The sequence below is a fragment of the Cynara cardunculus genome (genome assembly GCF_001531365.2).
Source record: "Cynara cardunculus var. scolymus isolate 2C chromosome LG 1, CcrdV1, whole genome shotgun sequence".
In the NCBI taxonomy this organism is placed as follows: domain Eukaryota; kingdom Viridiplantae; phylum Streptophyta; class Magnoliopsida; order Asterales; family Asteraceae; genus Cynara; species Cynara cardunculus.
Window position 1 is genome coordinate 41,013,290 of NC_037528.1, and position 14,583 is coordinate 41,027,872.

A 14,583-nucleotide genomic window follows, 5' to 3' on the forward strand; every position below is an offset into this window, starting at 1 on the left:
ATATATATATATATATATATATATATAGGGGCCCATTCAAGGGAGAACTGATTAGTTTGTGGTAACTGTGAGGTCCAATCTCAACCACAAATCAATGGATAAATTAGAAAATTAATAATTATGGTAGTTTGAATTAAATTATAATTAGAGGGTATTTTAGGTATTTTTAAAAAACTCCTCTCTCCTCTCTCCTTTCTCCTCTCTCGTCGCTCCGACCTCCAATCTCCGGCCTCCGGTGAACATTCATCCGGCAGGTACCAAGTAATCACAAAGATACACAATGTGATATACTGTGATACCATTGTGATACCAACTCAAACCTTAAAAACAAAGATACACAATGTGATACCCATTGTAATACACAATGTGATACCTATTGTGATATACTGTGATACCAATTTCACCGGAGGACAGAGATTAGAGGTCGAAGAGATGAGAGAGGAGAGAGGAAAGATGAATTTTTTAAAAATACCTAATATGCCCTCTAATTATAATTTTAACTCAAACTACCATAATTATTAATTTCCTAATTTATCCGTTGATTTGTGGTTGAGATTGGACCTCACAGTTACCACAAACTATTCAGTTCTCATTTGATTAGGCCCCTATATATATATATATATATATATGGTTGGGTTCACGTGAGACCAGAGGTTTTTCGTGAGACCCGTGAGACCCATGAGACCAATTTATGTTCATTGATCAACTTTATAAGCTAATGATCTAATGGTCTAAAGTTGCACGATGACAATTTTGTGATTATTAAGAAGTCTCGTGGCAATTTTGTAATTATGAATGTTCAGATTGTAGATCTAATCCAAGGGTTGAGAATTGGTCTTACAGGTCTCACGAAAAACCTTTGGTCTCACATGATCTCAATTCTCTATATATATAAATTAAAAATAAAAGGTGTTATAGGATCTAATAAATATTTAACTAAGGGGTTGTTTACTAAACGCTTACCCGATAGGTGCTTACTGGACAATTTTCCTCACCGGACAAACATGACAAGACCCAAGAATCTTACTTGGTAAGAGCGATGATAAGGATAGAGAGTTTACCCGATAAGTGAGGTTGACGACTCTTACCCGGGTAAGCGATTACCAGATATATTGTTGCATACGATACCATTTTGATATATACTACAATTTTACCAAAAAAATAAATTACAGTGTTGGCTTCTAACGGTAAACACTTAGCCACTTATCGAGTAAGCATTTAGGTAAACTCCTAAATCTATTTAAAATATATTAGTATATGTCATTTGAAAATAGAGTTCCAAAACAGCGTATGTTTTCACTCCTATGTAATGGCTATACACAAGTTGCCACTACTACTATTAAAAAGAACACGTCTTATATCTCAATTTAATGTCTTAGGGGCTGTTTGTTTGGCTCTTAATGGTGACATTAAGAGCCAACCTCTTAATCGGTAAGAGGTAAGGAGTGTTTGGCAAAAAAAATCAAGTCTCTTAATGGTTACATAACCCTCTTAACCATTTTGCATCCAATGGTTCACTAAACCATTCAGACATCTATTTTTCCAAGTTTACCCTTCCCAACCCTTCTTCCCAACCCCTCTCTTCACGCACATCGCTTCTATTCCACAGTCGCCTTCCCCGTCTCCGGTAGCCGGTAGCCTCCACCATCTCCGTCCCCGTCTCCGATAGCCGGTAGCCTCCACCATCTCTGTCCCCGTCTCCGGTAGTGACCGAAAAATAGCCTGTGAGACTCTCACCGATGAGCCAGGGGATCCTGATATTCCGAATAACTTACATATACATATATCCACTCTCTATATCTATACATTTCTGCCTATCTCTATCTACAACCATGAAAACCAAAGGAAAGTACCCCATTGCCTTCAAACCCATCCTCCTCATCACCTTCTTCCTCCTGCTTTTTCTTCTGGTAATCTTCCTCAGATCATCTTCTTCATTTCCATCTCCTCAATCTACCAAAATACACTCAGATGCAGACTTACGAATCAACCCATCATCTTGCCCTCCACAACAACACACATAAATGGCTTCCGATCAAACATGCAACAAGATCTCGCCGGCGATGGCTGAAGCCCTCGTCCACTACGCCACTTCCAACATAACCCCACAACAGACCTACAAGGAGATCTCCGTCAGCCTCCAAGTCCTCACCAAGAAATCCCCTTGCAATTTCTTGGTTTTCGGGTTGGGATACGACAGTCCGATGTGGGCCAACCTCAACCACGACGGCCGGACTGTGTTTCTTGAAGAAGACAAGTCATGAATCGATCCAGTTGATAATTGCTCTGTTTGTTGTTAATTTAGGTCATACAAGTGTTTAAGGCATCCCTAATGTGAATGAGGGTTAAAATGGTAATTTACAGTCATTCAGAGAATAATTACCAAACAACATTATTTCATTCAGCACTTAACCATTCTGGCCCTCTTAACTATTCTGACCACTTAACCATTCTACATCAAACCATTCAGCAACTGCCAAACAGCCCCTTAATATGTGTTATTATTACATACAACAATTAAATAAATAATTGTATGTTTATCATAATTTCTAAAAAAATCATCTGACTATTTCAATAGTAACTTACACTGATTGTTGTTTTATAGATCACAATCAATCAAACACATAAGACAGTATTATGTTATGATCATTAAATCAGCTATTATTTCATAAAACGAAAAATTTCGAATTTCACTTTTGAATGTTTATTAAATCATATTATGAATCACCCAATGATAAAAAAAAAATATATATATATATATATATATATATATATATTTCTAAAAATAAACTTGGGTTTGGTAAATTTAATTATTCCATTTTAGATGATTAAATTAAATAGCATAATAGAAAAACAAAAGATGGAAGCAATACATCACAAGTCATGCCTTTTCTTTTTTATATAACACCACTAAGTTGGCCCAACTCAAGTTGCCTTTTATTATCTTTTTAAAGGCTTATACTTAAGAATTTTAATTTTGTATTTATTGTATATTTAAATCATATTATAATTAATATAAAACAAAATATTTTTTGAACTTTTATCACTATCAACAATTATTTTGTGAATATAATAATAAAGATATTACAGCTTCTATGAAATTATTTCATTTTAGAATATGTGTAATGTATTTAATGCAATTAACAGGATATTTCCTTTTTGAAGCAGTTGTCCGGTTATTTTAATGCAATATAATATGTGTCGCCAAAACGGTTTTAAGCCCATACGCGATCACTTATCTTATGCCCGTCCATGAAGTCCCCAAATAGAGGTCGCCTAGAAGACCCAATGCTGAAGACACTAGTTGATGAAACGCCCTATTGATCGAGCCCAGTGATAAGAGGGTGTTTAGCGACAAGTATACGGTGTTGACTCAAATAATACTTAGAGGTTGTTTGTTTACCTTTTAGTAGTTCCATTAAAAGGCAACCTCTGAAACGTTATGAGGTGAATCTTGTTTGACAAAAAAATGTGTGCCTCTTAATGGTTCTAAAACCCTCTGAATGATTTTGTATCCTGGATCTCCCTTAACCATTAAGAGCCCTAATTTCTTGAAATTCACCCAATTTGTAACACAAAGAAATGTGGGAAAAATGACTAAATTAAAACTTTTGATGAAGCATTACAATCATTACAACTCTCATCCATAAAACCTCTTTGTGCTTATGTACAAAATGAATCAAAGTCAAAAGTTAATAACTTAGAATCTAATTCCATACAAGGAGTGCTAAAAAAAAACAGTTCATATTAGGATCGGTGTTACTAAAACCATCACCGAAAGCCGCTATCTCCAATGATATGAAAAAGGTTCTAATGAACTATGTTCTTCACATGCCTCTAACTGGCACTCAACTATGCTCAAGTGTCATCGGTATTGCTCCCATGAGGACATGATGCACATTAGGAGTGCTCAAAAAACAGACCAATCCAACCAACCCAACTCAAAGAAGCTAAAAAAACTCAACCTGAGATAACTCAACACATAGTTGATATAAAATTAGGTCCAACCCCATCTATTGTGTTGCAAGTGAGTTAGGGTAATTCGAAACCAATCGAACCCAACCCGATGAACCCAATACATTTATTTACTATGAATTTAATATGATTGTTAACTCTTTGATTAATATATGTACATTAGACATCAGACCAACCCGTAATTACTTATATTCAGAATTATATTTACAATCTCAACCATGGTTTTTATTTTCTTATTTATATAAACTTTCAACTTTTTTTTTCTGTTTGTTAGCTTTTTTGTATGTTCTCATTTTGATTTTACTTTATTTAAACAAAATAGAAGCTAGAGTGTATAATGATGCACCAAAGTTTCAGCCCGATCAACTCGACCAACCTAACCCGCACTGTTTGCGTTGGGTTGGGTTGTAGTTTTGTTTGGGTTGGGTGAGGCTGATATTTCTCGAATCACAAACATTGGATTGAGTTGTTTAAATGTCTTCAACCCGACCAACTCAATCCATGTGCAACCTTAATGCACATGCCGACAAGTCAAAAGTGTTGGTTATTACTCTTCAGATACCTTATTACATTCTTTCAAGCACCCTAAGGAGAATAATAAATAAAGCCTTTGTAAAATCGTTGATTTGAATACAAAAGATCGTCAATTGATAATAAGTGGAAGTCAGAAAAGCAGGTGTTACACTCCTCTCAACCTTGAAAGAGATTTTGTCCTCGAAATCTAGTACATAATCAAATAAGTGAGTATATTGACCAAACCAATCCCCCTCGATCCCACATTATCTCAGTTATTCCCCACAATCACCAAACCATCCAATCTAAATCTTCCTGAATATCGACACCATAATTTTCCCTTTCAATGAACCACTCCCCCAAAAGAAGCAAATGAGAAGGTTTGAAAACATCATTCGACTCTTGCACAATAGGTCCATCAGGCGGGTCGCCATCCAACCCCACTCGGGACGGTAAACAATTCAAGGATACCAACCTCAACTTTCCACTACTTTAACAGTATCAGTATGACCCAACCTGAAATTGGAACTTAAGTACCTTCTCGTCATAATCACTACGTCTATCTCAACAACGATTACCACATATTTCAATCTCAACGGATGATACACTACTTCATCCCTGGTGTCTACGCTTAATGATAAAATTTTCATTTTACAGACCTTAGTTGCCTCCCAACCTTGAGTTACTCGTACCACCTCAAAAATAGTTCCCAGTCTCAGCTGCTTACTTCCATATACGCTGATCAAACACAAATTTACTCTTAAGTTCTTCTAACCAATCCTCTTTCGAACTGTATTACACTTCTCCTTTTGCAAAACGATGATGATCTTTGCAAAACTGATCTGACTAAAATATGTCATATTCTTTTTTTCAATCCAGAGTACCTATGACATGACGACTTTACTAGGGCGGTAAAGAAAATCTACAAAATAGATCTCACATATGCCATTATTGCATCGACGTATAACCTCATTTACTCGAAATATCCTCAATAACATATATATATATATATAGGGGCCCATTCAAGGGAGAACAAGCTAGTTTGTGGTAACCTTGAGATCCAATCTCAACCACAAATCAATAGATAAATTAGAAAATTTATAATTTTGGTAATTTTTAATTAAAATTTTAATGCCTTGACATTTTAGGTATTTTCTCTTCTCTCTCCTCTCTTCTCTCTCTGTCCCCGTCTTCCGGCCACCGGCCTCCAGCCACCGTCCTCCGGTGATACCACAATATGATACTCAAGCACATATAAGATGCATTGTGATACCACTGTGTTACATATCCGATCGACCGCACAAACGACCACAGTGTGATACCCAATCACATATAAAATGCATTGTGATACCACTATGTATCACCAGAGGACGGTGGCTGGAGGACGGTGGTCGGAGGCCGGGGGACGGAGAGAGAAAAGAGGAAATAGGAGAGAGGAGAGAAAATACTTAAAAATGCCCTTGCATTAAAATTTTAATTAAAATTTACCAAAATTATAAATTTCCTAATTTATCTATTGATTTGTGATTGAGATTGGACCTCAAGGTTACCACAAACTAATTAATTCTCATTTGATTAGGCCCCTATATATATATATATATATAATATCTACTTAGGATATTCCCTTTTAATCCCAACCTATCGAACCTTTGAATCTTCGAACAAACAATTTTCACGAATGTTGATGGTAGATCTATTTAATCGTAGATTTCTTCCAAAAACCACTACCATAAAAGACTTATCATCCCTCCCTTAATGAAACTCCTAATACAGTCTGGTCCAACACAAAATCCGAATGTGTAATCCAAACTGCCGCATCGGTGGGTGCAGGCAGAATAAGAGTTCTTTCCTTCTTGATTGGGTGCTTTTTTACCGCTAGAGAATGGAAGGACGAGGAGGGTTTTCACTACCGGCGTTGATTTGTAAAAGGGTGGGGAACCGTGTTCTAAAAATAGAGAGAGAGAGAGAGAGAGAGAGATATCGAATATTAATTTATTTTATTATATATAATATTAACATTAAGTTATTATTTTGAAACAAGAAAAGAGTAAATGACTAAATTCTCCTCATGTAAAAGGTGCATGCCTCAACTTAATGGATCTTATTTAACGGTGTTAACTCAATGGACCATGGTGTTATTAAAAGAAAAGTTAGGGACCACCATTGTAGACACAACATTTAAGAAATCATATCCAAATTTTGAGCAAATCATAAGGACCTTCAATGTAATTTACTTTTATATAGGATAATCTTCAACAGATTCTCTAAAAATTCCTCAATAAATTCCTCAATAGAGAATCAAAATTCAAAATCTCTAAAAAAACTACATTTAACTCCATAGTTTATCTGTTTTGGAGGTTACAACATTGATCGTATACTTAAACATTTCATACATTTAGTAAAATATTATTTCTCTTTATTAAACATGTAATTTCAAATTTTCCTATTAGTGGAAATATAATAAAAAAAATATTTCTCTTTCATGATAATTATTTTTTGGGAATTCTCCAAATTTAAAGAAGTTTACAAAATTTCTCCTAGTTTCTCTATTGAGCAAGATTCTTTTATCCAAAATCCCTATAATTTTTATTTTATCTATTTTGAAGAATATGTTAAGACTTAAGAGATGCCCTAATCAAAATACGTGCTAAAGTTACCCCCCTGCTTGGATCATTACATCGTCACATGCACACAAGCTTTTGTTGCGCAAGTCCCTTAACCAAAATAATAGTCATCAAACCACATGTCTTAAACATCAAACATGTATCAAATATCGTATCACAGTTAATGGTAAATTCAAAACATACCAACGTTGTATAACATTTAAAAATAGTATCATTTGATAACATATGTATTTCAGTTTAAAATGGGTATAAGAAAACTCATCTTGATATGAAGTATGATGAAATAAACTTTAACTGATACGAGAATTTAGAACCAAACATGTGAATTTGAATAAAGGTAGCATGGATCATAACCTAGAAAGATAAACTCAACATTATCATTAAATAATTCCTGAGGTACACAAATGATACCCCGAAAGACCTGAAAACAACACGAAATAAAAGTCGAAAAAGGACATCATATTGACCTCGCGACTAGGTCGCATGGGGTCATACCCCGCTAAAGCGGAAACACGAGGTATGACAGTTAGAGTCTCATAGCAATAGAGTATAAAGAAACACAACCATACATTTAAAATTTAATTACACCATTTAACCAAAGTTTACAATTCCAAAGACAAGTTTGTAACTTAAACACAAAAAGAAATTTAAAGTTGATAGTTGTGACACGGCTTCTTTTAAGTGCCACCTTGAGCCTTTCTTACCCCTGAAAAGCACGTCAAAACAAGTGTCAACTACAAGAGTTGGTGAGTTCACAGGTTTTCATTTCACAACAAGTCTTTAAGCAATAATTAATTCGAGTAAATCTTTTACTTACTCGCAACACTTTCATACGAGGCACAATGTACTCCAAGTAATTTTTACGTGTTGGGCCACTACTAAATCTGCGACAACTACGCCTTTTAATACCGAACTACCTCAGCGGTGGGACTAAACCTCACATGTGTAGAACTCTTACCGAACTACCTCAGCGGTGGGACTAAACCCCACATGTGTAGAACTCATATCGAACTACCTCAGCGGTGGGACTAAACCCCACATGTGTAGAACTCATACCGGACTACCTCAGCGGTAGGACTAAACCCCACATCTGTAGAACTCATACCGGACTACCTCAACGGTGGGACTAAACCCCACATGTGTAGAACTCATACCGGACTACCTCAGCGGTGGGACTAAACCCCACATGTGTAGAACTCATACCGAACTACCTCAGCGGTGGGACTAAACCCCACATGTGTAGAACTCTTACCAAACTACCTCAGCGGTGGGACTAAACCCCACATGTGTAGAACTTTTGTTTTAGTTAAATGCACCCCTACACACCAGCAGAAGGTGGGATTGTCAATCCAAATAGCGCTATCCACTTAAATTATCGGCTCATACGAGTTAATAAGTAGTGTCACCAATGGGACTTTTTAATTAACCCAAACACAACTATTACTAGTGTACAAAGTGTTAGTGCTTGTAATCACAATTTCATTTCAAAGCATATTTCATAAAATCAAATTGTATCCACAATTTAAACACATTGAACATTGCATGCAAATAATCACTATTTTTATACATGTTTTTCCCCCAAAAACGCGAAAATAGTAAAAAGGGGCTGTGAAAACTCACTCTTTTGCAAAGCTCCGCAAATTAAAGATACGATCCGGTCACCACACGAGCTTAACGATTCCCTATCAAAGAGGAATATCCAAAACTGTCACTTATGGGTTTAAAACTACTTATGGGGATTAATAAGTCCTAAGTCCATAAGTGTCTACTTATGTCCAACTTGATTATCTATAGTCCAAATATACATAATGTCCATATGCTCGTTAATATATTAATTTATACCGGAAGTAATGCTATAGTCCAATAAAAAGATCAAAATTTTACAAAATCAAATAATCCTAAAATCTCAGTTTTGGAATGAAACTAATGGTACATAAAATGATCAATTTATAGACTTCTAAAATAAGATAGTTTCCTATCTTTTTATATGGAATATAGCACTGAGTTATGGTCATTATGACCAAATTTCATGCATTTTGGACATGCAATAATGATTCAAATAATTTATGCAATACAATATATCACAACTGATATGGCAGATTACACCATGTTAGCAAAATACTCATTTAAAGAGTTCTACTAAGTGTTCTGCAGAAATTCAAGTTGGATTATAAACTTAACACTTAAATGAAACTTGTAAACTAAGAATCACTCATTTTGGATGAGTTGAGAGGAAGATATGGCACCATATAGTTACATGCACACATCTGTCATTAGTTGACAGATTGAACACTTAACTTAATTAAATTGGTTAATGCCTCAAAACTTCATATTTTTGAGTGAAACTGGGTTCATATGAACCCTAACTCATAAAAGAACATTTCAGAAGAAGAATCATACACTAAGAGCAAGTAAATAAAGATATATTAGCATACAAAGTAGGAGTTACCTACTGGTGGTTTTACAGTTTGCACACCTACAGTGTTTTAGGTGTTTGGAGAACAAAACTCCATATTTTCATGTGATTCCACTTGCATGCATAAGATAACTCATATAGTTAACTCTCAAAGGAAGAATCATCCTTTTTCATCGAGTTTTGAAAGATATAAGGTTATTGGAACATACATATACAAATCTGTCATATTCGGACAGATTGCATGCTCTCTTTGTTTTGAGTAGTTAAAACCTCAAATCACCACAATATTGAATGAAATYGGTGGCATTTGAAAGGTAACTCATTAAACTAACATCCAGAAGAAAAAATCAACGATTTTGAATGATTATCTAGAGAGTTATGGCTGTTTAAAGTAGGGTTTACCTACTGAAAAACTCTCAGATGCACATATATAATGTTTTGAGTATTTGGGGAGTCAAAACTCAATGTTTTTTAGTGAGACCAATTGKATTACAACCCCAACTCAATAAATAAACTTTTAGAAGAAGATTCATAACATTTGAACATATCATTTTCAAGATATAGACGATTTGTGTACATGCACATAATCTGTCAGCACCAAAAATACCATTTTTAAGAAACAAACCTACATGCAACATGATTTTACCCATTTTCTTGAGTTCTAATGTTTGGGTCATAGATTACCACCATCATATGAACATTTTTACATGTTTTTGGTGTGTAATCTCTCCTTAAAACTCAGAATTTTCGGAGGTTAGAAGATAGTAGAGAGAAATGCATAAAAGTGGGTTTTCCCCCCAAAATTTGCAAAAAAAAGATGGAGATGAAGTTGTTACCTTGATTTATGATGAGAGGGATGTAATATCTTCAAAAWHYTTGCTATTTTGATGGAGAAATATGGAGAAATGGGCTGGAGTAGGAAGGATGAAGAAGATGATTCTTTGAGAGACTCTTGAGTTTAGAGAGGGAAAGAGAGGGAGTTTCAAGTTTTGAAATGAGAAAATGAGTTGTAATTGGAGAAATGATGCTATTTATATGTGGGTAATAGGAGGGAAAGGGGAGGGAGGGGCCGGCCATGGGAGCCCAAGCCTAACCTCTATATATATTCTTTTTTAAAAACCAAAGCCCAAAATGCTAAAATGTCATTTTTCTCAATTTTGACAGTTTTCTTCAAATTAAAAACCCATGATGAGTAAATTCATTTAAATAGAAAGGTTTTACATTTAAAACAGTAACACTTAGTGTGTTATATAAATTGGGTATAAATTAGAGCATTTGGTACTGTATGGGACGTTTCAGATAATTTCGGGTCGGAACCGGACTTTCTAAGCAACTGCCGGAATCTCTTAGAAATTTTTCTACCAAACTAACCTAACTAACTCCTAATCTTATAAATTATCTTCAATAACACTAATAYAAACTTAATAAGAGCTAACCTGGRAGTTCRAATTTGACAGTTGTCACAGTCTCCCCYTGTTARAGAAATTTCGTCCSGAAATTTAABGACTGCTAYTGYYAATGGATTTCTCTGCAAACAAATGCGAATATTTGCCTTTCATGAAATCTTCTCGCTCCCAAGTGTACTCTGGACCTTGTTTCGCTTTCCAGCGGACATTAATAATAGGGATTTTTTTTCTGCTCCTCAACCGTTTAACTTCTCGGTCCAGTATCTCGATTGGTTCTTCAATGAAGTGTAACCGATCGCTAATCTGAACGTCGTCTAAGGGTAGCACTATTATTTCATCCGCTAGGCATTTTTTCAGATTCGACACATGGAACGTGTCATGAATGGCGCTTAGATTTTGTGGCAACTTTAACTTGTACGCCACTGGTCCGATTCTTTCGAGTATTTCGAATGGACCAATGTATCTGGGACCTAGCTTGCCTCTCTTCCTGAATCGTACTAGTCCCTTCCATGGCGATACCTTTAAGAGTACTTTATCCGCCGCTTGGAATTCTAACGGCTTTCTCCGATTATCCACATAACTCTTCTGACGATCTCTTGCGGTCTGGAGTCTCTCCTTGATGATTGAAATCTTGTCGGTGGTTTCCTGGATAATATCGAGCATTGTCAACTATCTATCTCCGATCTCTACCCAGCTAAGCGACGATCTGCATTTGCGTCCGTATAGAGCTTCATTTGGTGCACATTGTATGCTGGTATGATAGTTGTTGTTATAAGAGAATTCAACAAGGGGCTGATGGGTATCCCAACTCCCACCAAAATCTATTGTGCATGCACGCAACATGTCCTCTAGCGTTTGAATAGTTCTTTCCGATTGTCCATCTGTTTGAGGATGATAGGCGGTGCTATAATCCAAGCGCGTACCAAATGCCTTTTGAAGAGACTGCCAAAATCGTGATGGAAAACGTGCATCTCTATCCGAAATAATGGAAATAGGCACACCATGACGTGTAACTATTCCATTGACGTAGATTTGTGCACGCCTTTCCATGCTGAAATCTTCGCGAATGGGAATGAAATGAGCTGATTTGGTCCCATATAGTATCGTGCCCTTTTCCAGTTCTGGGTAGCTTAGTTACGAAATCCATGGTTATTTGATCCCATTTCCATTGTGGTATTTCAGGTTGCTGGAGTAGACCAGATGGTTTCTGATGTTCAGCCTTTACCTTGGCATAAGTCAGGCACTTGCTTACGAACAAAGCAATATCTTTCTTCATTCGTGGCTACCAATAATACTCTTTCAGATCCTTATACATTTTATCTGCTCCTGGGTGAATCGAATATATGGATCGATGAGCTTCATCCAAAATGGTTGATCGTAGGTTACCAACCTTTGGTATCCATACTTTATTCTTAAAGTAATGCACCCCATCTGCTTGCATTTCAAATTCTTTCTCTAAGTGCTGCAAGGTTTCATTCTTCATGTTTTCTTCTTTCAGAGCTTCTCCTTGTGCTTCCAGAATTTAAGTCTTTAAACTCGTCTGAACCATCATTCCCATAGCACGTGCTCTTGTCGGTTTTACCCTTTCCTTTCGACTTAAAGCGTCGGCTACTACATTAGCCTTGCCTGGATGGTACTTTATTTCACAATTGTAGTCACTAAGTAGCTCAACCCATCTTCTTTGCCTCATATTGAGCATTTTCTGGTCAAGAATATGTTGAAGGCTCTTGTGATCCGTGAAAATAGTGCACTTAGTACCGTAGAGATAATATCTCCATATCTTGAGTGCGAACACCACCGCTCCTAGCTCCAAATCATGAGTAGTATAATTCTTCTCGTGAATCTTCAGTTGTCTCGATGCGTATGCAATAACTTTTTCCTTTTGCATCAGTACACATCCCATCCCTTGATGTGAAGCATCACAATAGACTACAAAATTGTCTACTCCCTCTGGTAAGGCCAAGATCGGTGTGTTGCATAACTTGTGTTTGAGTGTCTGAAAGGCTTCCTCTTGTTTCTCTCCCCAAATGAACTTCTTATCCTTTTGGGTTAGAGTTGTTAGTGGTTGCGCGATCTTAGAAAAATTCTAAATAAATCGCCGTTAATAACCTGCCAATCCAAGAAATTGGCGGATCTCAGTTGTTGTCTTTGGGGCTTCCCATTTCTTAATGGCCTCAATCTTAGCTGGATCAACTTGGATTCCTTTTTTCATTCACCACGTGGCCAAGAAAGTGCACTTCACGAATCCAAAATTCGCATTTAGAGAATTTGGCGTACAACTTTTCGTTTTTAAGCAATTCCAGTATCAGTTTTAAATGTTGCTCGTGCTTCTTTTTGTCTCGAGAATAAATAAGTATGTCATATATAATCACAATCACGAACTTGTCTAGATACGGTCGACATACTTTATTCATCAAATCCATGAAGACTGCTGGTGCGTTTGTTAGACCAAAAGGCATAACTAGGAACTCGTAATGATCATATCGAGTCCTAAACGCTGTCTTGGGAATATCCTCTTCTCGCACTCTCATTTGATGATATCCAGACCTAAGATCGATCTTCGAGAAGTATTTAGCTCCTTGAAGTTGGTCAAATAGGTCATCAATCCGGGGAAGGGGGTATCGGTTCTTTACAGTCAACTTGTTGAGTTCTCTATAATCGATACACATTCGAAAAGATCCATCCTTCTTTTTGACAAACAAAAATGGAGCTCCCCAAGGTGTAGAGCTGGGTCTGATGAATCCTTTATTGAGTAATTCCTGAAGTTGTTCTGACAGCTCCTTCATCTCAGATGGTGTTAACCGATATGTTGCTTTTGCCACGGGTGCAGCTCCAGGAATAAGTTCTATGTGGAACTCAACTTGTCTCGGTGGGGGTATTCCAGGCAATTCATATGGGAATACTTCGGGAAAGTCCCGAATTATAAGAATATCTTGAACGCGTTTTTCTTCAGCTTTCTTATCCATAGCGTGAGCTAGAAAGGCAATGCAATCCTTTCTCAAATACTTTCGCATCTTCAAACACGTCACTATTTTAATACCCCTTTTGGGTTTCTCTCCGTGTACTTCGAGTATTCCCCCTTCGGGTAACGAAATTCGAACGATCTTCTCAAAACAACTAATTTCAGCTCGGTTCTTGGATAACCAATCCATGCCCACAATTATGTCAAAACTTCCTAGTGGAATCAGGATTAAATCTATACGAAAATCCCTACTAGTCAAGTTAAAAGTGCAATCCATGATTATATCTCTGGTCCTAATTTCTTGGCCATTGGCAAACTTAATTACTAATCACATCATCAATAAAACTCTTAAGGTTAAGACGAGAGTTGCTATGGTAGAAGCAAAAGGTTAGAAAACAAATTAGAGCTTCTGGATGACCAGAGCCTCTGGTTGACCAGAGCCTCTGGTTGACCAGAACCCCTGGTTGAGGTTCCCATACTTGGAACTACATTTGACTTTTAGCTCATCGGCCTCTGGCTCAACCTTCATAGCAGTCCATTGGATCTCTTGGTCCATCAATTTCATATTCCTCATATACAGTAAACCGATGAATCGCCTTCCATCAACCTTCTGGTTCCTCATACATAGTGAACAGATGGATCATCTTCCATTAATCTCTGGTTCCTCATACTTAGAAAATATTTCCC